The sequence below is a fragment of the Mus musculus genome, chromosome 10, assembly GCF_000001635.26.
Source record: "Mus musculus strain C57BL/6J chromosome 10, GRCm38.p6 C57BL/6J".
Lineage (NCBI taxonomy): Eukaryota > Metazoa > Chordata > Mammalia > Rodentia > Muridae > Mus > Mus musculus.
The window spans coordinates 60,799,060-60,826,007 of NC_000076.6; the positions used below are offsets into that span (position 1 = coordinate 60,799,060).

Below are 26,948 nucleotides of genomic sequence, written 5' to 3' on the forward strand. Positions count from 1 at the left end.
TCACTTAGACACAGAGGCTGGGTTGCCGCTGAGCATCTGGGACCTCAAGTCTGAGTTCACCTCTGGAATCCCCACTGGGTGCCTGAGCACGCTGGTCTGTCTGAGGCTCACCAGGCAAGGCCAACCTCCACACAGGCACCCCTGGTCTCCATCGGCTCTCTATCCGAGCTTTCTGGACTGGGCTCAGGCCTCCGTCTGCTTCCCCTACACACCCATCCTGCTCTTCACCTGTGGTGGCTGCCCCTGTTACTGGGACCATTCCTGGCAGAGTTATTTCCCTGTGTGAGCTTCCATTAGGCAGGAAATACACCAGTTACAGGCGGGACACTGGAGGATAAGGTGGCCATAAATCACTAGACTCTTTCCTCACCACTACCACCATGGCTGCTGGCTCTGCAGTGCCTGCCTTCCTGAAGGAGCCGTGGCTAGGTTGTATGAGGTTCAGTGAGGGTCCAGCAGGTGCGGCAGGCATACAGGACTCACCTAGTCCCTTCTGAGTAAGCCTTTATGACCCTAACAGTTCAACTTTCTTCACGGTGACACCTGGCTATCCAGAGGGAAGGGCCAAGGTTGGGAAGAGATGAAGTCACTGAGCCTTGAAGATGATTTTTACAGCAAGCTCACAGAACAAAAATCTAAGTCTGCCTTGGAGGTGCTCGGAAAGAATGCGACCCAGGAAATGTGGGTGTTCGTGTTAAAGAGCGCAGCCTTGTCCCTATTTACAGCTAGGCTTCCACACCACACCTCCCTGCCCCCTTTGTAGCACGCAATGGTTAGCGCTTTTGTTTTGGGGTGCAGGGTGCCAGGAGTGAGGGAGAGCTCAGCAGAGGCTCGTCAGGAAGGGTGAGAATCAGCCCTGCTAGCTTAGCTGGGCGCAGCAGAGCCTCTGGCTTCCTCCGTGAACAAAGTTTGGTTGAGGAAATTAAAGGAGATCACAGGGGTGATATTAAAAGAGCAAATTACTTTAAAGGGCTTCCGCTCGGTCCAGATCTGACTGTAGATGGATGGAGCTAATTAGCAACGAGGAGTGGCCTGCTCAGTGAGGCTGAGGTGCTTCTAGGGGTTCTGCAAGTGAGAGCCCCCCCAAGCGCGTCCTTCACCTGGGGGAAGCGCGGTGATGGGTGGGGGATTCCGCCACTTCTGTACCTGTCCTCTGGGACTACAGAGAATGAAGTTGGGAGGTCATTCTTACCCCCAATCCACAAAGCAACCTGACAGGGCATACAAAACAGGGTACGGCTTTCCACCTGCAGCTTCACCTCTGGGAAGCTCTCACTGGGGACTCTGCTAGCAGTGATCACAGAGATGTTCGGCCACAGCGTTCCTTACTAGAGTGAAATGCCCCTCTGGCAGAGTAAGGAAGGCCTGTGATTCGAACTGCTTGTGCTCAGGTATGCCAGTACCAGCTAAGAAGTCTTCACAATGATTCAAGGACAGTCCCCGGGGGATGTTACACGAGGAGATCAGAGAGATACTAAGTACATGATTAAACCATAAAACAAACCCGGGCATGTGCCTGAGAGGAAACGTACTAGCGGGCAAGGAGGAGTCAGGTCTGGGTGGGATTAGAGTGAGCGAGTGAGTGTTTCTCAGAACTTTTTTGGGGGGGTGGGGGAAGGGAGGGAAGGCGGCCGCGCTTATCTGAACAATGTAAACAAACAAGCAAATAAACCTTTTCCTGGACTCCCAGATACTTGTGAGGGCAGCAGAGCCTGGAGCTGTTTCAAAGGACCCAGGAATGCTGGGAAGTGAGCTTCCCCAGTGAGTGGCTCGCTGGGCAGCCTGTGGGAGGGAGCTCAGGGGCTACAGCTAACCATCAGGGGCTGCACCTGCTCCCACAGGAAGAGTACCTCTGGGGACCCTCATTGTTCTCTGGCTAGGAGGAAAGTGAGGGGCGAGGAACAGAGCCCACTCCGAAGCCAGGAAATAAATCTTCCCTTCATTCAGGTCAGCTCATTTAATGGGGACCCGGGGGTCTGAGGACTCGTGAGAAAAATCTCCCCAAGCTGGGCCCACGCCATTGAGTAGACTCCAGGGGCCCATCCCAGAGGTTTCCTTTGGCTATTTCCTGGCATTGTTGACCCCATAATCCCAGCAGCAGCAGGACATGCTACCTAGCATCAGCAGACTGTTGGGACCCAGGTCTTCCCAGACCTTGTGAGATCTGATAATCTGTGAAAGAGGAAACCCCCACCCCACCCCCTCTTCTCCATCAGCTCCACTTGGACACCTTACTCCCCAGGTGCTGGTTAGTAAGAAGCCATTCAGATTTGCATAAAATTTACATCAATTTGCATAGCCACCTGCTACAGTGGAGAGAGCATTGAACCAAGACTCACACTTTGGAGCCCAGTCCCAGAGATATGATTAACTGACTGTATGACCTTGAGCAAATCACTGTCCTCTCTCAGCATCGGTCTCCCTATTCGGTGAACAAGGGGACTGCATTGCCAGGAAGTGTGGACCTGGAGCAGCTGTGCATGACAGCAGGAAGACAGACAGACAGACAGCTGGGAGTGGGTCCCTACTGTAATCCCTACTTTGGGCAGATGCTTCCTGAAAACTTCCCGGGAGACACCATCGCTAACTTCCTGGCTTCTACCACCGTGTCCCCACCCAGGCCGGGCGGGGATGGGGGGAGAGGACACCCAGGGAAGCACCCACATTCACGATCTACCCAGTTGTTCCGGCACTCCGCCCCTGGCCAGCCTCTGGGGAAAACAGTAACTCTGGCACCCTGGAAATACTTTCAGCCAGGTGCCAGGGAGCTTGGTGGGGCCCCTGGGAGTAGGAGGTGAGGCCCTGGGTTGTCCTGGAACCGGTTGGACACAGCACATACACACACATACAGACAGTCACGCATGCACACACACACACACCCACGGCCACCTTAGCTTAGACCAAGACAAAGATGAGGAACGGTGACACCGGTCTGTACCGACAGAGTCCTTGGGTCTGTTGCAAGTTCTTCCCGGGCAGTGGAAGGGGAGGGGGTGGAAAGAAAGCTTCATTCCTGGGGAGCTGCTCTTGCGGCTCCTTGCATCAGGATCTCTAGGGCACGGTGTCGGAGGAAGGGCAGGGCATCTGACTCTGGAGAAGGTGGCCACTGGTACCCGCTCTGCTGTGGGGTCACCAGCATAGGGCAGCTGCTGCAGTTGTGGCCAGGTTTGGGGAAAGGAGCAGGAAAGCTTTGGCAGCAGCGGCATGTGAGTGAGCCAGGCTTTGGACTGTCCCAAGGAGTCTGCAGTGAGTTAGATGGGCACCAGAAGCAGGAGCACAGGCTGAGTGGCAAAGGAACATGGGGCTGTAGCTAGCTGATAGAGTACTCGCCTTGCACACTTCAAAAGTCCTGGATTCAATCCCCAGCATCCTATAACCTAGGGGTGGGGTGGTGGTATAGACCCGTCATCCCAGCACTAGGGGAGATAGAGACAGGCAGGAAGAAGAAGTTTGAGATCAGCATGGGATGTATAAGACCCTGACTCAGATGTAAGAACAAAAAGCTGAGCAGGAGAGGGAGGGAGGTTGCTTTATACTCAGAAGTCCTCCGAGGCCCCCTTCCCACCCTCCCCCCTACTCCATCATGCCACACCTACACACAGCCAGAAGCAGGTAATGAAGAAGATGCTAGTGCATAGGGTTTATACCACCCACGGTCTCCTTGGCCAGGGAATGAATGGTCCCACCCACAATTAAGATGGGTCTTCCTCTATCAATCCATGCGACCCAGACAGTCCCTCATTCTCAGAGGCTAACCTTACTCTAACAATGCCCAACAGCTGTGCCTGGAGACCTGCCTCCTGGTGTGGCGCTGGCAGTTAATGCTACCCATCATAAGTAGTGTCATCTAAGTTCCATGTAAGGGTTTTAAGGTGAAAAGGTGGAAGTTCTCCACTTTACAAGCAGCCAGGGGACAACCCCATAGGAACCTCTGTGGAGAGGTAACAAGACGTTGTAATTTACTCCTGGACCTATGACAGCTTGAGTATTACTGTGTCCCCATCCCAAAGCAGACATCACTAAGCAATGCTGGCAAACAGTTTCACATATGGCTCTAGAACTCTCAGCTCAACACACCAGGTAACCAGCAACAGACCAGCCTCAGGCTTTCCAACACTAGCCTTTTAGGTCACCTTTATTTACCCTTGGGCTGAAGGCACGGGCTGCTTGAATCCAGGGAGGCTGGGATCAGGGGACAGGAACTAGGATGGGACTCCAGGAACCACTCAGATATGGGAGAGAAGGCATGGAGTTTTTTTGAGGGGTGGGGCAATGGTTAAGGCCTCCCAGGAGGCCTAGCAGCCAAGGAAGGAGACACTGTTTGGGTCCCGCTGGAAGCTCAGGGTCACTCCTGAAGGTTGGTGGGGAAAGGCAGGGGGCTCTGATGTCTGCCTCGCTGGTACTGCCTCACTAAGGGCATCCTGAAGATCAGGAACTGAGGTTCCGGTGTGGTAAGAGGCCTTTAGCAAGCTTGGCTCAAACCCAGCAGAGTTGGCTCTGGGCTTCCACACCTAGAGTTGGGGGGGCTGTCTGGTACCACCACAGACACCCCAGAGAATAAGGAAATGGGCACCTGTAGGCGCCACCACCCCACTTTGTACCAGGCTATGTTGGAAGTTAGAATGCAGCAGGACCAAGCTCTGTGTGCGCTGGGATCCATGGGCAGATTCATCCCAAGTCCTCTATCTTTGTACTGTGGACGACCCACTCCACAGATGACTGCTCTGCCCACTCGCTATGGGCCTTCATCCTCCTTGGTGGCTGGGAGGGAGGCAGAAGGAGCCACAGATCCTGCCAGAGGCTCTTCTGAGAACAGGAAAACAGCTAAGAAGCAACTTCAGGGTGACAGTTCCAGATCTAAGGGCCTTGCCCAGAGAGTATGGAACAAGGTAAACATCTCAGTCAAACAAGCTCATGTGAGGTCATCGCCACCCTCTGTCGGCATTGTCCTCAAGAAAGTCAAGGGCCCAAGCTGCTGCAGGGGAAGCTGGGCCAGGACTCCGGAGGCAGCCACGAACCAATAATCCTAAATGTGGTCCCCTTGACAGCACTGTTATGTCAGGGCACGAGCTTAGGCTGTGCCAAGGCCCAAGCTGGCAGCATGCCTGAGAAACCTAGGTGGAGCTCACGTGTGGTGACAGCCCATGCCAAGCAAGCAAGCTGGACCTGTGGCCACCTGCCTATATTCATGGTCTTAGGGTCAGGTGCTCGTGCAGAGCTACACAAGGAGGGACCGGATGCTTGGCCGCAGAATAGCTCATGTGAATGAATACCTCCCAGAGGCCCAGTGGCCCTCATCAGAAGTGGTACGGTTGGGACAATAGGTGCCGAGGACAAATGTGTGTGCTCATCACCTGCAGGAAGACCAGGAGTGGCACACAGGTGTATGTGTGCAGATGGTATAGCTAATGGGGTGAGCATTTATGTCTTTCTGTGGAGGTACACATATGCCAGGGAGGACCCTGAAACCCTCGTCTCTGTATGTCTGTTTGCAATGAGTATGAGCCAACATTCACTGTGATTACAGACAGACTCCCGTGCACCGATGAGAGCCACCAGCACCGGCTCCGGCTCCGGCTCCAGCTCCGGTCAATATGCATTCAAGGGAGCCACTTTTAAAACAAAGACCTTGAGCTGCAGAGAAAAAAACCGCTGAGATCCGTGGGACCATGGAGCTCAGCGGATCTCCACGGGTCTACTGGGGGCCGTTACTCGAACCTCGTGTCCATTCTGCCTAATGCATAAATTACTAATGTAAATTAAAGGCTAATTGAAGCCCTTTAGGCCCCCAAATTTAAATTATTTAGCAGGTAGTCAGGAATAGGAGAAAAGGGAGGAAGAGCTGAGTTTAACACCCAGAGGGGAAAAAAAAAAGTGCCAGCTCAGGGGGAAGAGGCAAGGTGCCCCTCCTCCGTTCCTCTCCCCAGCTTCCAGCTGTCTGTTCTGGGACTCCTCCTGGCTCTGTCTACAAAGCCTTCCTCCCGGCCATGTAGCCTCCCAGGAGAACATTCCTGCTTGGGTAAGCACCGCTGGGCCAGAGGCAAGGCTGTCTCCCCTAGGGATGTGGTGGGTAGGGGCGTGCACAGACTTCTTCAGCTCCTTGGAGGCAGGGTCTAGGGGAGGCCTTAGGATGACCCCACCCCAGGAGTTGAGAAGAAGAGCCAGAGGGGGCTTAACTTAGCCTTGGATTACTCCAGGGGAGAGAAGACAGCCAGGGGTGGCTAGCCATACACTAAAGTTTCCCATCCTTTCCCTGAAAGCTTGGTATGGGCCTCCCAGGGGTCAGCAGGGCACACCTAGGTAAGAGGGGTGATTTCTCTGAACCAGCTGTGTACAGAGGTATAGAAGCTTCCAGTTTGGGGATAAAGCCATTCACCGCTCATGCCCTAACCAGAACTCAAGGGAACAAAGATGGGAAAAGCCTCTGCTCAAGTTCATGAGTCAGCGTGGGTGTGGATGGGGGTAAATGCTAGACAGAGTACAGAGAGTCCCTGCGATAGCACAAGATGAGAGGCCACCTGACATCCATCGCAACACCCGTGGCCTGCCGTGGAGCCCTCAGTGAGAAGGACGTGAGCCAGGACTGTTGACACCTTACCCCTCCGGCTCATGCACTGGCTGAGGACTCTTCTCATCCAGCTCCTGTGGTGCCGAGCCACTCCAGATCATCCACCATCCCCAATGTCTGGGGTGTTTCCTCTTTGGCACTCCCTCCTATCATCTCTGTGATTACACAGCTTTGGGACAGGGATGTCGCTTAACTACCCTGATTGTCTCCTAGAACTTCTGCCAAATGGCCGGAGCTCAATTACTGTCCGACGACCTGGCAGGCCTGAACATACCACTCACTGGTGGATGGTCAAGGCCGATGACGCTCACACTTGGTTGATGCTGGAATCTAAGCAAAGGCCCAGCCCAGACATTGCTGGCGCCGGTGCTCTGGTGCTCTTGGAGCAGCAGAGGCAGGACCAGGCAGGTCCCTGGTCAGATGGGGGATGGGCAAGGGAATGGCAATGCCTTGGGCCAGAGGCAAGCTGCTGAATGCTCACTGCTCCCCTATGGGGCTAACTCCGTCTCATGCCACCTTGGATACTGCTATGGCTCCACGGTCCCGAGAGGGAGAGGGTGGGGTCAAAACGGTGCTTGTTCTGACAGGATGACCGGCACATAGCTTCGCTCCTCAGCAGATTGCCCGCCACTCACCCAGTGGTTCCTGACCGACAGTGTGTATGTCGGTAGGCTGTTCCTCGGTGCAGAAGGGGTACCAGGCTCCCACAGCACCATCTGCCTCTCTTAGGAAGAAGGCTCTCCTGACGACCCAGCAGGGGAGGTTCCAGCACAGATGTCCATCCTCCTCTGAACCCACCTGCCCCTGGGTTAGACAGCCACCAAGCCACCTTGCTCGCTGATACTCTTCTTCCCTGAGGCCTTCAGGCTTGCTGGGACCTGTCCATACCCCCTTATTCCCTTCTGCAGGGGCACAGAGCACCCTTCTATTTCCAAGCTCCCCAAGTCAGAATACCCTGCTCTCTGTTTCTTGCTTGCTGGCTTTGTTTTTGTAGCCCAGGGTTGTCTACAACTCCTCCTGCCCCAGTCTTCCGACTGCTGGGATTACAGGCGCACATCGCCAGGAGAGTCCAGACACTGTTCTTTGCCTAACTTTTCACAGATGGGAGCCTGATTAAGCTATCAACTTGGGGTGGGGGGAACGCATCAAACTTGGGCCCATGCTTGAGACACTTGCTATGTCCACCCAAGCCAGCTGCACAAGTCACTGAGAGCCAGGGGACGAGCCCCAGGCATACACAGGACATCAGATCATTTACAGAACAACCCTAGAGGCTATACTATTTGTCCTATTAGTAGGAGACAAGGCCACCATCCAGGCCACACAGGGACAGAATACAGCTCCATGGCATCCCTGCAGAGCCAAGGTCCTCTGGACTGAGAGAATGTGTGTGTGTGTATGTGTGTGTGTGTGTGTGTGTGTGTGAGAGAGAGAGAGAGAGAGAGAGAGAGAGAGAGAGAGAGTGTGTGTGTTTGTGAGAATGAGTATATGTATGTGTGTGTGTGTGTGTGTGTGTGTGTGTGTGTATGTGTGTCTGTGTCTGTGTCTGTGTGTCTGAGACTTTTTTCAGGGATGAGCAGATGACTAGAAGAGCCAAGATCTTCTTTACCAGGTGTTGTGGCCAGGCTGATACGGTACGCAGCCTGCTGTCTTGATCAAGGCTAGGAAGGTATCAGCTCTGGATATATAGACCCAATATACCCATCTCATCTTTCATCATCAGAGGGAGCTAAGCTGCTTCTGCTCCAGACCACCCAGAAGGACAACTCAAACCCCCCAAGCTTCTGTGTCCTGCCTACGCCCAGGCTGATGCTGCAAGGCTCTGCCCCACTGGGCTCCTGGTTCCATCCACAAGGCAGAGCTGAGCTCTGAACGTGAAGGGAGGTAAGACCGTCTGGGAGCTTCTGGCTTGAGTCTGGGTAGCACTGGGAATCCACACTGTGAAAAAGCTTACAGGTGACAAGGACAGAGATGCTCTAAGGAGGTCCCAGCTGAATTCCAGCGTCCCTCCGCTTTCCCAAGCACCAGCTTCCCAGAGAGCTAGAGTCCTGGACCGCAAGCACATACACACCATGTGGTATAAAAAGAACTCTTTTCAAAAGCAGTCCCCAAGGGTGGGGGGAAGGGAGGTCGATGAGAAAGGAGCCAGGGGGACAATAGTGAATAGAGTTAGGATTATTTCCTGAACTCTGACTCCTCGTGGGAACGAGGTTATGAAAAGCTTTTCTTAAAATGGTTATTATTTAGTGGGCTACCCAAAATAAACACACACATCCATCGCACGGAGCCAAGCAGGAAGCGAGGAACATCTGGGAGACATCTGGTTGCTGGAGAAGAGGGAAGTGGTGGGAAGCTGGCCCGGGGAGGAGCTGGCAGGAGCCGGACGTCTGCATGCAGTGGTCACCCAGAGTTACACACACTGCCACGCCAGCACGCCAAGTCTGTGGCCCAGCTTGGAACACGAATCACACGCACGGACGCATGCACACAGCACATAGGGATAGTCCCGGCTCGTGGCACGCGGGAGGAGGTGCACCCAGAAGCAGGCACCTGTGCTCGGCATCCTTCCCTCCTCCCTCCTCTCTGGGAGGCTGCTGTTATGACTTAAGTCTTTACCTGATTCCCCCTGTTAATCTAGGAAAGCAGCAGAGGAAAGTACAGAGTCTGGAGGGGGTAGGAGAGAGAGCTGGGTCTGCCCTGTTCTGTTCTAAGCAAGGGGAGACCTAGGACAGTTTTCAGGCTCCCCTGGATCTGGTAGCTCCTTTGGTATTAACAGCTGACACATGAGAACATGCTGAGGTTAGACCCCAGCATCCAGGAATAGGATGTTGCCATATACTTGAGACGCCCCAGAGTGGGAAGCCACCCTCTTGTAGCAGTCACAGGTTTAAGCTGCAGACAGGAATGTCAAGTCACCCTGGTCTATGGAGACTAGAGGCAGCCTCCCAACTCTATACTGGGCACCCTGCACCAATCCTGTGTGGCTAAGTATCTGCATAGCAGTGTGGTGAGATACTTCCTGTACTCGAGAGACTCTGAATACCACTAACCCCACAACGAAACCCAGGGGTCCAGAGAAGAGGTATAGCACGCAAGGCAGCGGATGTTTCTAGTCTATTGGGACACAGCCCCAACCCCTCTGAGGAAACAGGATGGTCTAGCAGGGGACAGCCCCATACAAGAGCCTGAACCTCAGCGCCACCATCTTCCAGCTGCAAAGAATTGACATGAGCTGTGTCTGCCCACACACTGCCCTGTCTCAGAGGGCAAACGACAGTGGCTGGACTGCTCTCTCCCCTCTCAGAGAGGAAAGTCCTGCTGGGTAGTTTTGGTCCCCAGCAGGTGTTGACCACCTAGAGCTCAAACCCCTACACTCTCTGTGTGGGCTTCCCTCTGGGCAGAACCAGCCTATAGGACTCTGAAGTGCCTCAGCTTCCTCATCTGCACAAATGAGACTGTCACACTCTGGTGACCCAAGGTGTATATAGCAAGCTTAAGCCTATTACCTGCCCTGGAAGGCAAAGCCCCTCACTACTCTACTGGGATTACCACTACATTAGCTAAGTAAGGGCCTTGCGCCTCAGCTGAGCAGACTGGACTCTGAGTGCCAGGCTGCGTGCAAGTCCGTCACCACTACCATCGGGTGACTGTCCATCTCTTTAAACGGGGTCGCACCCGCTGTAGCTAAAGGGCACAGTGGCCTAACTCGAGAGTTTGAAATCTGGCCTCACCCTGCCAAGTAGCCTAGAGGCACCATTGTGATCCTGTGCCCCTGGGTGGCACTGACCATACAGGACTCCCCCCTGGACTGCTAACAGAAAGTTCCCCAACAGCTATCAGCCAGTGATTTAGAAATCTTCTAGGAATGGGTTAGGCTAAGAAGATCTGCTGTCTTCCTGGCCAGGGATCACTGCAAGTTCAAGTCCAGACCATCCTTGCACATGAACAAAGGGAGAAGCTTTACTGGCAGGCACACTTCCGCCTCTGTGCCCTCGCCCTATCTGATATGATACCAGGTTCCATGACGCAAACGCTGGGGCTCTCAGGCCCACAGGGCCGACCAAGCTGCATGTAAGAACATACCCCATATCTAAGGCCTTCAAAGCCTCTGCAACAGGGGGGGCTTGTGTAGGACACCTGTGGGGGGCTCATAGTCCCTCCAGAGACTGCCTGGGCTTAGGTGACCCACTGGGCTTCTTGGACCTGCTTGGACTAACTGTCCTCCAATGGAAGAGCATCCCCGCTACTCAAGACCTTAGTGGGTATAGAGAAATATGCAAGGCCCTAGCTGGTGGCCTGACTCTCCTCTTCCCTCCCCTGTAGCTTGAGGACCCAGTTTCTGCTTCCACATAACACAGGCTGAGTGCTCAGAGCAGGCCCTGGCACACAGGAAGCCTTTTGATGAGCTCAGAGACACACTGAGTCTAAAACTAAAGAGTCCCTCCACAGGCAGAGGCCTGGGAATAGCAGGAACACACATCTCTGCTCTCTCCCTACTGCACCCCCCCCCCGCCCCCACCGCAGTCTCTAAGACCCCAGGCTGAGAAGTAGTGAGGTCCTGGTGGGTACAGGAGGGCATGAGGCTGTCATACTCTGGCCTCCGCTCAGATGCAACCATTCGGAGGTCACTGCACGGTATGGTGCCACACACCTTTAATCCCAGTATTCGGGAGTCAGAGGCAAGCAGATCTCTGTGAGTTCGAGGCCAGCCTGGACTAAACAGAAACACCATGTCTCAAAAAAAAAAAAAAAAAAAAGAAGTCTAAAACTAAACAGGCCTGTGGGAGGCCAAAGTCTACGGGTTACAGAAGCGGGGAGAGGAGACTGGATCTACCAGGCCTCACCGCTCACACCTTCCTGACCCACTGATTCCCATGCCACAGCTTGGGCCTACCACAGGCAGGCCATGGCACCAACCTTCATGGCTGGCTACTGGTTGCCCTCCCTCTGAGCCCTGCCTTTCTTTATGGAGTCTTAAGGACTCTTTACTAGAGAAATGGGAGACAGCACTGGTGAGGGATCCACATGTCCTTGGTGGACATGACCATGCCCATGGCTCATGATCCCTAGGGCTGTAAGCAGAGCTTCTAACGAGACCCCAGAGGTACAGGGTAGGGGAAGGAAGGGCAGAGCCTTAGCACTCCCGGCTCTCACTTGCCTCAAGCCCCCTTTACTGACTCTGCTTTCACCTAAGCTCAAGGCCAGTCCCCAGTGGACAGGCACAGTGGCTTACACACATACGGCTATATTGAGCACCAAGCCCAGACCTACACTTTTTTAAAGAAAGCATCATCATCAACATCAACATCACAGTCATCATCTTGTGTATGAGTGTTTTGCCTGCATAAGAGTCTGTGCACCACATGCGTGCTTGGTGCTAGAGGAGGTGGTGAGCCTCGGGTGGTTGCCGAGAATCGAACCTAGGTCTTTCACAACAATAACAAGTGCCCTTAACCACTGAGCCAACTCTCCAGCCTCCGAGACCTTCATCACATGGAAACCACAGGACAGAAATTCAGGGAAATGACCCCAAAGAACCTATCTTCCAGTTACCCAGGAGCCATCTGGTACCAGCTACCACACCCACCCGCCACACCCACTCACAGGGAATCCTGGCTCTTGCACTGGGGGGATGAACTCGCAGGCCCTCTTGCCTATGAGGTGAAGGGACCTGCATTGGAGCCCTCAACTGCTCAGACTTGGTGCACCGGACCTGCCTCGTTCATCTCCTTCATTATCATGCTGGTTCCTAGGCTTGCAAGAGTCTCTTCTGGGTAACCTGGCTCTCCTAACTGGTGGAGCCACTGTCTTGTGTGACTTTTGTATGGGAAATGCTTTCCCCTGAAACCCAGCCGCAATCCTCTGAGCCGCCCGCTACCTATCAGCCAGCATCCAGGAATGTACTGGGGAAGAAGCTTTGGTGGGCATTCGGAGGAGGGTGGTCAGCCTTCTCTAGGTTACAAGTAGCCGGGCCGGAGAGGGCATTGCTGAGGCTAAGGATGGCTTGCAGAGGGCCCCTCAAACCTGGCCTTGCCCTCCCTCCACCGGGGACAGCTCACGGATGAGAGGAGCAGGGAGGTTGCTTCGCTGCCTCCGTTTGCAACTCTTTCCTGAGGAGGTCCAGGCTCGCCCCCTCCAAAGCATGGGAAGAGGCATGGAAGAGCCTGAATATCCAGGAAGAGAGGTAAAGACCCTGCCGCCAGGAGCCCCGTGGGCAACAAGGAGCTGAGGTGGTAGGATATTCAGCACTGAGGGGAGGGAGACAGAAGCCAGAAGTCTGTAATCCACCCAGACCAGCTCTGCCCCGCCCCCACCTCCACTCCTGACCCCTGGGGAGCCCCGTGAGAGCCGTGGCAGGTTCTGGGAGTTTGCCTAGCTCTCCTACTATGAAACATGAGTTTCACAAGTGACCAGTGCCTGGCACGTCAGCTCATGGAAAGGCTGGGGGTTCTCTAACAGGAAGAGATCTCCCGTCGGGACTTCGGCCCACTGGCTTTCCTGTTTCCACACTCCTATTTATTCTGATACCCAGATTCCTATCTGGGGGCTGGGGTTGGGGGGAATCAATGACGGTAGTTGTTTATGGGGGAGTTAATGAAGCAATGCCTTCGCTGACCCTACACCTGTGGGAAGCCGGGAGGGCCAGGTTCCTTGCACGGGGGACCTCACCCCACCTCTTCACTTCTTTCTCCCAGCTCAGGTTACAGCCTGCTCCCACTGCCCCTCCCCCACTCTAGACCCCGGGTCTGGTCACAGCTAAAAATAAACTCAAGGACTGGCTTACCAGCACACACCTTTAAGCCCCAGGAAAGATGCTTCCAGCTTCCAGATAGGGGTCACTAGTCTGAGGAGGGGAGTCGGGAGGCTTCCAGTATAACACACTGCACACCTCTTAGCATGGGGTGTATAAACACACCTGTGGAGGCAGTGGCCCTTCCACTAACTGGTGCTAAGAGTGCGCCAGGCTCCGTGCTAAGGACCTTTGGTGAATTTACCTTTTGGGCTCATCTACCCATTTTACAGACCAGAGAGCTGAGGACCGGATCAGGAAGGAAGAGCGAGTCTGAGATCCAAGCTCCAGCAGGAGCAAACAAGCCAGAGGGCTTTCTGAACTTTGTGGCAATGTTATATGGCAGACCGAATGCTATGGATTGATTCTGTTGTGAGGTTGAAAATGAGGCTCAGGTAGGCTCAGTAGCTTGTCCTAAGGACTAAGAGATGGGAGATGCGACTTGAAGCTAATCAGTTATTAGAGCTCGTGACAATAAAGGGGGGCCTCTGGAGGTCCCAAGGTGGTTTCTGCTCACATCCAGGGACCAATTCCTGCCCTCTTACTGTTTATCCCACACTGGGCTCCTGCCTGGCCTTCCCTCACGCACCCCCACTGTCCCCGAACTTTCATTATCCTGGAGCCCCACCCTCATCCAAAATCCTCCCCCCCCCACCTCCCTAAGGCTTCATTCATAAGGCTCCCAACTCCCGAGCTGTGAGCTGTACAATGTCAGCTCCATCTGGTCGGACACTTTCTTCCTCTCCTTCTTTCTGAGGCAAGGTCTCTCTGTGCAGTCCTGGAACTCTGTAGAGCAGGCTAGCTTTGAACACAAGAGATCCCCCTGCTTCCGCCTCCCAAGTGCTGGGATTAAAGGCGTGCCACCACCGGGTTATAGAGGAACTCTTTTTCTTAGCTTAAGTAAGAAAAACTCCATGGATGTTGTTTGAGTAGGTTGGGCACAGAGAAAAGCATAATAAAGCCAGGGGCTCACTACTGTTAGGAATACAGAGAGCCCGTGGTCTTTTGGACCCTCAAATTCCAGAGACCCCTGGACCTGAATCTCTTCATTCATCTCCCCAAAGGAGACAGCGAGTCTTCCTTGCACAGAAGGCAAAAACCTGTCCAATGAGATGTTCACCAAGGAGTGTGGGCTGGGAGACCCAGTGCGCACAAAGAGGCCATGGCTAGTCAAGGTCGGGTGAGAGACCTGGCTCCCAGAAGCTCCAAGAGGTACTTTACTAAGTGGGTGCCCGGCTGATGGCTTAAGGACCATTCCTCCCTGCCCTAGACTGTAAATTTACGAGCTGAAAGGCTGGGGTGGGGGCAGGGGCGCTCGGGAGGAACCCAACCCATACCGCCAGATTCTCAGCCTTAGGGCTCCAGGTCCAGGAAGCCATAAAGATGATCTGGCTGAGCTTCCCCACCCCCCAGCGGGTGTTTTAGAGGCTGGGGAGGGGCTCGAAGGAAGGCTGGGGGCAGGGAAGGTAGGGAGTCAGGGAAAGCCAGCATAGGAAAAGAGTGCTAGGTGAGTCGGCCTTTTGTTTGCTCTCCAGAGGCTCTGCCCTGTACTGGGGGTTCTGGCCTGAGCTGTATCATGGACTGGCTTCATAATTACAGGGTATCCCCTCTGACCACTCTGGGAAGCTGGAAGGGTCAGGCAAAGTGGTGTCTGTTCCCTCCTGCTCCTACCAGAAGACACCCTCCACTGACAGCACAAATATGAGATCCACAGACCAAAAGAAGCTTGCCCCCACCAAAAATCACAGAGGTCGTAACTGACAATGAAAGCCAGTGAGACAGAACTGTGGGCTCCCACCTCCCAGTGAGGCAGGGCTTGTGCAGTCCTGGGAAAGAGCAGCCCAGACCTGCTTGCTCGCTTGCCAGAGGGCTTGGTGAGCCCCCCTGGTCCACCCTCTCTGAAGACTGCCTGTGAGGCCAGAAGCTCTGGACCTAGGGGATGGGATTCAAAGGCAGGGAGAGCCAGAAGCCAGAGCATCATCTGTCTTGGGAGTCCACTCCCCAGAGTCTCTTGCTGGGCTCCACATGCCCTCTGGTACTCCCTTTCAAAGTGTCCCGAGCCCTTCTCAGGCCAGCGGCTCCCACAGGATGTGGATGTCTGGCTGGCTGGCTGCAATCTCTACCACATCCCCTCTGGGCACTATCCAGGCCCAGGGCTGAGGAGTGCTGGACCACAGGAGTGACTCCACCCTCAGTCCCCATCTTGGCCAATTCTGGCCCAGCCTCTGGTTTACACACCCACTTCTCCCAGCGAAAGCTAGTCAGTCCTACCCTTAGGAAGCCAGTCCTTAGCTTGGGGCTAAACCTCCTGTGGAGTTTAGCAAAGACGGAGAAGGGTGAGGGGCTGGTGTGGGGGGGCTGGTGGGGGATGGTGGTGGCTGCTAACTGGTTCCACCTCGGTCTTGCTCAGAGCTCTCAGCCGGGTCCCTGGTGGCCCCCTGGAGAGGGGCTGTCTGCAGATAATCAGGGGACAGATTTGGAAAGGAGGAGGAGAAAAGCACCCAGGCGCCAGACAGGATCCTTATCTGCTGGGGCGGAATGTCAGAGGCAGCACACTGGTGCGAGAGGCCTGGAGGAGGCCGCATCTGCATCTGAGCCTGGGAGGGCAGAGGAGACCCTCCTGGGTCCTAGGGGACAAACATGGGGGGGGGGGGACTTTCTGGGCCAGACAGGGAGGAATGCAATCTACCCGGAAAGGACTAGATGCCACATCCTGTAACCGCAACCCCCACCCCCACCCCCACCCCCACCCCACCCTGGCTCTAAATTCTCACCTCCCCCAACAGAGACGGGAGAGGGACCGAGATTCCCAAGGACAACCAGACCTAGCAATCCCTAAATGGCAGGGCTGTCTGAGTCACAAGACTAGCTGGGCCCCCTGGCTAGCTGTGCTCCTGCACCCCAGAAACCCCACGCAAGTTCTACTGCAAATTCTAGGACACTTACCTCCCCTCCCCAACCTAGAAGAAAATACCACACAAAGGCAGGACCCAGAAGCCCCAAGAAGGCCACGGAGGAGCACTAGGACCCCTAGGACACTCTGAGCAAAACCCCAGGCTCCAGTGTGGAAGGCACATTTCTGGTGGGCACTGTTTACCTGTGATGGATTCCCTGGCCGGGCCAGGGCTCTCCTGGGCCTTTCCCTTGGGTCAGGATCAAGGGCACAGGCCTCAGGTTCCTGTTCAAACCCAGGATCTGCCACTGTGAACTTTGAACAGTAGTCTGAAGTGCTCACTGCCCAAGGCTTCAGTACCCTTCGCTATAAAATGGGCTTTCCGGCTCTTGTCTGTCTTTTCCACATCTGACATTCTATGACTCTACCTAACAGCTCCTGAGAACCTGAACTACCTGTAATGAGAAAGCCAGGAGACACAGATAGCTCACATACAATATTCACAGAACATCAAATGGTGCCCATGTGCTCTGGGGCATCCTGGGAGCCAGCTGGGGGCCCAGATTTTAACTTCCTGGTGACCTCTGCCAGAGGCAGTAGCCCGGTTCATATCACAGGGACAGAGCCACAGAAGGAAATGCCAGCAAGGTTCTGAAGACTGAACCAGAGGGCATCTATTCTGTGCCCCACCCCCAGCCCCAGGGAGGCCTGGCTGGCCTGTCTCTCAGCTGTCAGCTGCAGAGCTGTTTCCCTATTAGCTGCTCTGGCTGCTGAAGGAGCAAGGAGCTCTGGACAGACTACAGAGCTGTGAACAAAAGCCAGGCCAGGCAGTGGCTGCCCTTGGGGCTGAAGTGATGGACAGGGGCCTGAGGAGCCACAGGGGAGGGGAGACAATGGGAGTGGGTGGGTGTCCAGGCAAACAGGTTTGGCCAGTGGAAGGGAAACTGAGAGTGAGCAGGAACCTCCAGCATTTTCCGGGGCTGTTATTCTAAGCAGCTTTTTATTTATTCAGAGGTCAGGGATGCGGCTTAACAACTGTCAGCTCGATATTTATTACAGGTGCATCAGCCTGGACCACGGACCCTGTGATGAGGTGACCACAGGACCTTCTTTCCCCCCACCACCCATCTCCTTAGTGTGGCTACTTGGAAACCTGCAAGGAAAGGCTGAAGGGCCTTACTTTGCTGAAAGACAGCCAAAGCCAGCTCTTGGTTTACTTTGGGGGAAACTGAGGCACCAATCTACCTCCAGATCATAGAGCATCCTGGTCGTTGTAATAAACTAATGCTCTGGAAGAGATCAGACTCCAGCAGCATTTAGAAATGCAGTTAGCAACCTGCCTGTCAGCCCAGAGGATCCAGGCACAAGACTGCAAGCCTTGCTTCCAACGTGCTCAAACTGCTACTGCCTCAGTTTCCCCTTCTGCATAAGCAGGGTCATGCCACCCACTTCCTACCTAGGCTGGAAGACACCCTGCAACTAGAATTTGCTTATTCACTTTTACGTGGCCCCGGGATGTGGGGAGGAGAGACTCAGAGTGTGGGGGGGGGGTCTCTCTATAGCCACCAAGTGCCTTCCTTATTAGGTTCCTAACAAAGGCTTCTAAGGAAGGCAGAGGCAACCAATAAATCTCCCTCACCAAGAGTCTCTTCCTAACAGACTGAAGACGTGTAAATGACCCAGTGCATTGCTGGGAGTGCCAACAGGCGGAAGTGGTGGTGACATCATGCGCCCATCCGGCTCCGAGCCTTCCAGCAGCCTGAGGTCAGCTCACAGAGCCCTGGCACCTCCCCCAGCAGCCCCACACCGAGCCAAGAGGAGCCTGGCACTGCCAGCGCTGGGGCTGGGCTGACAGCTTGGAGTCCCTCCTTCCTCACGTCCCCTCTCTGTGATGCTTCCCCCCCCACACACACACACTCCAACCCCCACCACCCCAATCGCATCCCTGAACAGCATTCACCAGCAAACGTGAGATTGCTGCTTCTCATATAACACATGAGCTGTGGTGTGAACTTCTGGTAAATGGAGATCTTATTTAAACTGCGTGCTATCAGGGGAGAAGAGACAGGTTCCAACACAGCTCAGCTCTGTTGCCAGAAAAAAGGAGATGCCGGCACTGCTGGAGCCCAGAGCCATTGGTGTCTCTCAGGCACCAGGAGAGGGGCAACAGGGCCCTGGACAGCACTTTGCCATTTATTTGGGAGAGACGGACAGGATACCAGTTTCCTAATAGGGTTTGGCAAGGTTACCTCACTAGGGAACTGTTTGCTCTGTGGGACAAAAGAATGCCGTAAGGTCACAGACATCTCCAGAATGACAAAATGTAGGTGGGACAGGAGGGCCCAGAGTATACCTAATCACAGCCCTCTGCCTTCTTTGCAGACAGAACTACAAAGGAACTGAAGTCCCAGCACCCAGCCTACAGCCACTGTTGCTGGAATCTCTGTGTGCCCACTGTTGGGGCTCATGGTTGGGGAATACAGGCTAGAATCTCTTGGAGCCTTGCAAAGACCCAATGTCTATGCCAGACTTAAATATGCAGACGGGGTTGGGGGGAGCAGGCGTGTGAACTCTAGCAAATTCTAGCTAACACTTCTGTGACACACTTAGTGACACACTTAGCGAGCAAATGTTCACTGAGGCCTACTCTGTGTGGGACACTGTTCTGGCCACTGGGCCATTCCCAAGGGACACAGCTCTGCCCTCATGGAGTGAGAAAGCCAGCTAAACCAGAGAACTTCTGTGTACAGGCACATGAGAACTCCAGGTGGTGGTAGGTGCTGATGGATGGGGCTGTTAAGCTTTCTAAGAGGGGACACCTGAGCGGACACAGGACAAAAAGCTGCCAGTCTGGTCAAACTGAGGGTTCCAGTGTTCCACAGTGGAGCAGATTTCCTTATGTGGACGCGAGGGCCCTTCTCCATGAGCTATGGAATCCACGCTTCTGCCAACACCCCTTACATTCACGAGGTGCCCATGGGAACATGCCATGTTCAAAATGTGCCTAGCCATTTGAGGCCAACAGACATTATAACACTTTCTCTCTTCAGGAAATTCTACAGGTGACAGGGCTATGGGGACAATGGAAAGTGTTTGATGGAATGAAGGAAGGGAGTGGAGTCTATTAAGCTAACCCTACACCTATCAGGTAGGGAAAGTCTCAGAGAGAAGTATACTGCTTAGATGTGGCCTCTCTGCTTTGAAGGGGGATGGGGACAATGGCCCCACTGCCCTCTCAAAGTTGTCACCACCACCAACCCCTTGCACCAAACCTACACCAAGTTTCTGCCACTCAGTTACACTCATGTAAATAGCCCATTCTGCCCATTCTCGCCATGGTACAAGCCTGGGACACACCCAGGGCACGTCCATGGCTCCTCCAGTTTGTGGAAGATGGGGATGGCCTTTCCTCTCACAATACCAAAACTACCCAGACAAAATGGTACCAGATAAGGCTGTGGAGTTTGAAGTCTGGTGAAATCTGGAATCTCGCCTGTAGGGAACATAGGTCCTAGCGATCCACCGCTCAATTACATCAAGAAAGAAAATAGGACAGAGTTGGGTTGGAGTGGCTGACCCACATACCCAGGGAGAGAGAGGGGCAGATGGACGTCTTCAGATGTCCCTGCTCAGGAAAAGCAGGCTGGGTCACTGGTCAGTCAGTGGACAGACAAGTGAAATCAATTTCTAGCATGGCGACTGGCTTATGGAGAGTCGTCCCTGATTCTACCTTTGGGGGAAGGCCTGGAAACCAGCTTGTGTGGCCTTAGCTCTTCTGGACACTTGGGACCAGCGGCTTCCCTCTCAGCTCAGAGTCCTGCTCAATCTGTCAAAAGTTTGCCTGGCGTTTGATCGCCAGAAACTCATATAAAAAAGGTAGGCATAACGGCCCACATTTGCAGTCCCAGCACTGGGGAGGCAGAGACAGGCTGGCTCCTAGGTCTATCTGACTTAGAGCTCTCCTAAGTGAATTCCACACCAGTTAGAGACCCTGTCTCCAAAAGAGATGGATGATTCATCCCTGAGGAATGACGCCCCAGACTGTCCTCTGGCCTCCCCACACATGTCAGCTTCACACGCAGGACTACATACACAAGCCTTGGAAGGTGTCCAGCAGGATGCGATTCTCACACTGGCTTATTCAAGTCCAGAGGTCACCCTCATTGCTCTGTGATGAGACTGTTGTTTACCGTCCCTAAGATGAACTGAGGACAGTTCTTTCTATTCCTAAACACAAGAATTCTCTAGAAAGAGCCTTGGAAGGAAAGCCGGGGGGGGGGGGGGGGGGGGCGGGGCGGGGGTTGGGGGGAGCAACGTGAGAGAGCCCCAGCACCCAGGGATTTTGCTTGGTTTCCTTTTCCAGCAGTGTCCTGGCAGTGGGCAAGCACTCTGGTACGGTAACCAAGGTGAGAAGTGGGGAGCCTTATCCCACCCTGCCAGTGGCCCTCGTAGAAGAGGCAGACCCTCGGCCCCGCCCTGCCTCTGCAAGGCTACTGACCGCCAAGCAAGATTCTCAGGCTTGCGTGTGCTTTTCCAGTCATTGGCTCCAATGCCCCTGGCTTGCCAGGCCCTGCTCCATGGGCACACAAAGGTTGTTCACCCTCGTAGATGCTGGCATATTCCCGTGGCTACCGCACCCTGGTAAGCATGCTTTCCCTGGCCATCTTTAAATAACCAAGGGCTGCCTTGAGGCTGGGCCCATCTTTGGAAGGGCCCCATCATTCCTCCTGGCTTGACCCAGACCCAGCCACAGGGCGGAATGTCTGCAGTTGAAAGGACAGCCCCAAGTCCTTCAGTTCAGTCAGCATCCATCACTCTACAGGTAACTGCTGAGCATCCGCCATCTTCCCCTGGCCTCTGCATGCATACGCACATGCATGTGCACACACACACCATACACACATTAAGAAAACAAAAGAGAATAGAAGTGGACACTGCTCACAAGCACAGCTGTGGACCGTCTCCTCCGACCTCCATAGGAATGATCTGATTCAGCCCTTTGTGGGCTGACTGAAAGCAGGCCATGCTCTTCCCACATCTCAGACGAGGAAACAGGGCAAACAGCAAATCCACCCCGCCAAAGGCAGGCTGCTGGCAACACACACACACACACACACACAGGCTCAGCAGTGGGGTGGTAAGGTGGTGTCCAGCAGAGCCTGGTATGCAGTCAGCAGGCACGTTGGACATCTCAGGGAGTCCACACAGCAGAACCCTCATCATGCATCCTTCTAATCTCCTCTGCTCTGACCCCCATCCTCTCTGTGTCTCTCTAAGGCTCTGGACAGCCTGCCATTGGCTTGGCCTGCCCATGGCGGACCAGAAGGGAACAGACTGCTCAGGCCAGCCTGCCCGTTTTCTAAGAACGAGTGGCCAGCAGAGGCTTATGTAACTTCCACCGGGCATAGCAGATGGTACGCCGGCTCACGTGCCAGCCAAGCCGGAGCTGATCCTAACCTGCCCTGACATGGCACCCGGTCTCCTCTGCTAGTGAGCACAGGGCACATGCCAGGGCATGGGAGCATGGAGAGGTGTGGAAAGTGGCCCAAACATTCGTCATTCAGTACACATGGCCCAGCCAGGCCAGCGGGAGCCAGGGCCACACAGTCACCAGCAAGCAGGTTCCAGCCTTGTAAGAAGGGGATATGGTGTCTCTCTTGCTGCCTCGCTTTTTGGGCAGTGCAATCCCTGGTCCACAGCCTCTGGGGGCTCGGACAACAGTTTCTAAATCAGGGACCTTTCTGCAAGTTGTGGAACTGTTTGCTTGCTTGGCTTTGCCCAACTCAGTTTTTGGTTTGTTTCTTTGTTTCTTTCCCTGGTGGGTTAAACAAGAGTCCAGTAGGGCCCGTTATCCCGCGGGGTCACACAGAGACTTGGCCTTTGAGCCAAAGCTTCTAAGCTCCTGGAAAGCCTTCTAATAATATAAGCTCCCTCACTGATAACCCCTGGGATCTATCTATGAATGACTTCATGGACCAACTACAGCCCTATCCAAGACGGTTCCAAGAACCCTCCCTAGAAAGGTCCCTTCCACCTTAGGTCTAGTGGTCTAGTATAGTCTGTCAGGCAGCATTTTCTAGGAAGAAGAAAGGTGAGCAGGGAGTTAAGGGTAGACTCCCTTCAATGAAGCTGTCTCTCCCACTACACCTTCCCAATCAACAACCCTCAGGCCAACCACTGGAAGACAAGAGAGACCCAGGCTCAGGGAACTGCACCTAGATTTGGAGCCAGGATTTGAACCTGTGTTTTCTGATTCCAGGGTGGACCCTGCTTATTTGATTGGAGGAAGGAGAGAAAGAGGCTGCCTAATGCTACCCAGCAGATCTGCTTTAAGACTGAGATTAGAACCAGGCTAACCAGGTTTTTTTTTCCTGCTGTTCCTCTGTGTGTGTGTGTGTGTGTGTGTGTGTGTGTGTGTGTGTGTGTGTGTGTGTGTGTGTAAGGGGGGAGTGGGAGGACTTGAGGGGAGGGGAGAGGAGAGGGAGAAGAGGAGAGGAGGGAGGGAGGGAGGGAGGGAGGGAGGGAGGGAGGGAGGGAGGGAGGGAGGGAGGGAAGACCAGACCAAGTCAAATTGGCAAGCCAGGAAATGCGGAAGCCAGATGAAATTTGCAGCAGGGGTCAATGCGTCCAGCAGCCTTGGCTGTTTAAGCTGCCAGACAGGAGTTCAGATCAGCCTGTGACTCCTGGCAAGGGCCAGTGGGTACCCAGCTGTGAGACTGGTAGCTGAGCCAGGCATCTTGCAGCCTCAGCCAAGGGCCTGGGGATATTTATCTCCTAGGAATGCTCTTGATTATCAGTGCGGGATGCACCTTGGGCGGCTGTGAGCAGCCTGACCCTGCAGCCAAATCTCCTATGCTCCGGAGGCCCCGCTCTTGCCAAGAAGCTAGGTAGGGGCAGTTGCTGTGGAGGGCTGGGCCTGGACTCAGCCCCTGGCCCTGCGCCTCCCTGCATGCTGCTTAGTCTGCACCTGCTGCAGGCTGCAGAGCCAATGTCCATGCAAGGGCCACTCTGTGCAGCTCCAAACAGTGATCAGTGGGCTTGGGCATGCAAATCAGATACAGCTTTATTTTTGAGATACAGTCGTATGCAGCAGCCCTTGGTGGCCTGGGACTGGTTATGTGCACCAAATTGGCCTTGAACTTAGGATACTCCTGCTTCTGCTTCCAGAGCCCTGAGGTTTACAGGTGTGTGTCACCATGTCTGACCAAACGCAAAGGTTTTTACAGCCTACTATGTGTCTGCTCTGCTCTCCGCTACCCACACAACAGGGACCAGGATGCCTAGATGCAAAATTTCATTAATTCCTTGTGGCTTTGTTAGACTTACTGAACAAATTCTTTCTCACCCAAGGGCTCCAACCACCTAGCACTTAACACTTACTGTGCCTGCTAGTACTTAGCACTTACTGTGCCTTTTTGTAAGTGCTTAGTGAGAAGAGACTCAGACAAGGCAGAGGGGAGGCGGTGAGCGGACGGCTGGGCATCTCTTACTCTCCAGTTACTCATCCAGGCTGACAGGCACCGGTCAGAGCTCCCTCCTGGCCAGTGGCGCCTGTAGTTTCTGTCTCACTTTGCAACTACCTCACATCTGACACTAGCAGGCTCCCCCACCACTTCTGATCACACAGTGACCAATGTCACCACTAACAGCCCTGTTCCCATTGCTATCTCCTGGTCATTTCAACCCACCCCGGTGACAAGGCAAAGGGACACAGGTGTGACAGTACCGCTCCCTGTGACCCCACCTCTGGTCACTGCTGGCTCGGCCTCTTCCCTTCTGTGTTACAAAATGACTTGCAGGGGACTTGGAACAACTTTCCTGGCATTTGTGATTCAACTTCTCATAAGCTCCCTGTCTCGTCTCGCACTAGGTGCTGAGGCCCCAGGGTTGGGGCAGCCGGGCGCCTGATAGCATTACCAGTCACTTTGCTTCAGCTCCATCTCTTGACGCCAGTAATGCCTCCGGGCGCCACACAGGGCCTCTGGGGGATTGCCTGACTAGTGGGTGATCAGAGCTGGAGATGCCTCTGAGCTACCAGGCAGCTCCAGAAGCAGAAAAGTGGGCCTCTTTCCTGCCACCAGTCGCCCAGTTCTCCCACCGAGGAGGATGCTGCCACCAGGGGCTCTGTCCCTTGTTCTCCCACAGAATCAGGAGAGCAAGGCCCATTCCCCTACCAGAGCTTGGCCCAAAGGTGTCGTAGGGAAAGGCAAAGAGGGGAGGCAAAGGACTTCAGAGGACCACAACTGGGGTCAGATTCTGACACATGGCTCACCAGGGAATTAAGTACACCAAGAGGCTAACAACCTGGCCCAGGAACTGGACCAAATTACATCCTTTAGGCTCCCAAGCCATGGGCTCTGTGCTCAATGCTGAGCAGAGACCTCAGGCTCCAGAAGTCTTCTGAGTCAGACATAAATCTGTAGAGCCTTCCTTGTGGGACTGTGAATGTCTTTCTCTCCATCCCCACATATGAACAGCTCCTCCAGGCATTCCCCTCCACTGCTGGGCCGGCATAGGGTACTCAAGAGCCACCCTTCTCTCCTCCAGGAAGCCTTTCCTGACCCTAGGTCGCCAACACACACTTCCTGCTGTTTCTAATCCTGACGTTGTGACCTGAATCAAGTGCACAGCTGGGCTGGGGTTCCTGTGACCAGTGTGTGCTAGGAACCCTCACCTCCGTCCTGAAATCAGCTTCCCTTACTCCTAAAAGTGAACAGAACGGAGCCAGAGTCAGGCTGTCTGTCTGTCCTGTTAGAACCGCTACAGCCCCCTTAAGCCTTGGCGGGTTTCCTTCCTTCCTTCAGTCTCCTGGGCCCCCTAGTACCCGGGGCTCTGTCTTTGAGGCAAGAGCTGCTTATGGAGCAGGGAGAGTGAACTTTAAGTCCTAGAAGGTAATTTATAGCCAGGCAAACAGAGAGAAAGAAACAGATACAGAGACAGACACAGAGACCCAGGGCCCCATAATGCACACATGGGCATCCCGGTCAATAAATCGACTTTCCGGACGGGCCTCTATAAACGCCAATGAAGCGAAGTGGTTCTGGGTCGTCGGTAGCTCTGCCTCCTGCTAACTGCTAAACCCCACAGGCCTTAAAGATCTACCTTCTACCTCTTCTAGACTCCAAACACAGACAGGGAGGGAGAGTAGTCAACCCTGACCCAGAGAGGGAAAGGAGATCGCCCAGAGTCATAAGGCAGAGGAATAAACAGTGAGACTCAATCTCAAGTACAAGGCCTGGGAGGGGCTGGGCCTCCAAGCCCTGAGACTCCCTGACTCCTCTTCCCTTTCTGAGCTTGCCAACAGTGTGAGCGGCCACTACATACATGCTAGGCACCCCGCATAACTCTTCCTTACTTCGGGTACATCAGCTCATATGACTTCAAAACAATTCTATGAGGACATTACAACATGTATCTCACAGAAGAAGGAACCAAGGCATGGGCAGTTAATCGAGCCTGTAAATGACAAGGGGTGGGGAAGGAGGGCGGGGAGCGGGGAGGACTATGTTAGCCTTCTCAGAATTCCAACTGGCCATGTCAGGGACCCTACCTGGCAGCTAAGGCCCTAGGGACTGGCCCCTGCAGAGAAGGTATCAGAGGAGATATGTGAAAATGGGCTTAAGGGTGAGGAAGGCAGCTAGGGAACTAACTCTCCCCTAATGCCCCAACAGGATTCCACCGCAACTTGCTAGGCTCCACCCATTTCTAGGAGACCCAGAGAGGTAGCCCCATGTAAGAATCCTTTCCACCCCTGTCCCAGGTTCTACTTTGAGCCAGAGGCACGGGACAGGACATCCTCAAGGCTCCCCAGACCTGGAGGGGGGAGGGGGGGCAGGGATTACTGGTGGTAGAGGCCCTGGTCATCACTGCCTCTAGGAAGGTTCAGGCTTTTAGGATTTTTCTGTTGTTGCCCACCTCTGTAGTCCTCCTGCAGCATCCAAGACGTTAGGAGCCATTTTGCACTTTTTGGAATGGACATCAGGGTTCCCTCTAGACAGGGTTAGGGCCTCTGTGACTGATCCAGGCCCAGCCTGTCTCTTCAGCTTTCCAGGAGTAGTGTTATCTACCTCCCAAACAGGGTTCTTGCAGGCCTGAGTCCCATACAGAAAAGGGGTTTTGCAAACTATGAAGTGCTATGCACAATGAGCTGGGGCGTGAGTCTCCTCAAACATGACATCTCATCTAAGAGAGTAGAAGGGAGATCCTCAGTGTGGGCACAGACGGGAAGGACAGGGTAAGTGTCACCCTACGCTCCCTCAGCGGGGTGTGCTCAGGTGTGCCCGTGTGGGCGCCTATGTCCAAGCCCAGCCACACATCCCAAGCCGCAAGCTCTGCAGTTCCTTCCCCAGAAAACTTCAGAAACCTCCCTGAGAGAGATGAGCTGCAGGAGCCAGTGAGGTGGGAGGGTTAGTTAGTCTTCACATCATACCCCCATACCCGCCGTGGGCCCCCAACCATGCTCTGGGTGAGCTGCACCTGGGGGAGGGGCACAGGACTCTAGTCTCAGCTTCCTGGATCAACAGGCCTTGTTCCTGGGCTACCATGAGTAGTAACCTTTCTTGGTCCTTCTAGGGCAAAAGACTTCACCCTCAGCTTCCTGGTCCTAGCCTTCCCTGGGAATGTATTCCAGCCTTCCTAACAACAGGTTCCGGCACTCAGGTCAGACCCTGCACTCAGCAAGACAACCGGAGGGCTTC

The 26,948-nt window shown here is 54.3% G+C and overlaps 1 protein-coding gene across 2 annotated transcripts in view, besides 1 other annotated feature; it reads right to left on the minus strand.

Moving 5' to 3' along the window:
• Unc5b (unc-5 netrin receptor B) overlaps positions 1 to 26,948 on the minus strand; it is a 68,988-nt gene that overhangs the window by 36,466 nt on the left and 5,574 nt on the right. The window lies entirely within an intron of this gene.
• Positions 14,719 to 17,784: an enhancer, noted in NCBI's record as "VISTA enhancer mm1663". NCBI's record gives its function as "enhancer in: forebrain[4/5] | heart[5/5] | facial mesenchyme[3/5] | ear[4/5]" and the evidence as "EXISTENCE:transgenic organism evidence [ECO:0001131][PMID:17130149]".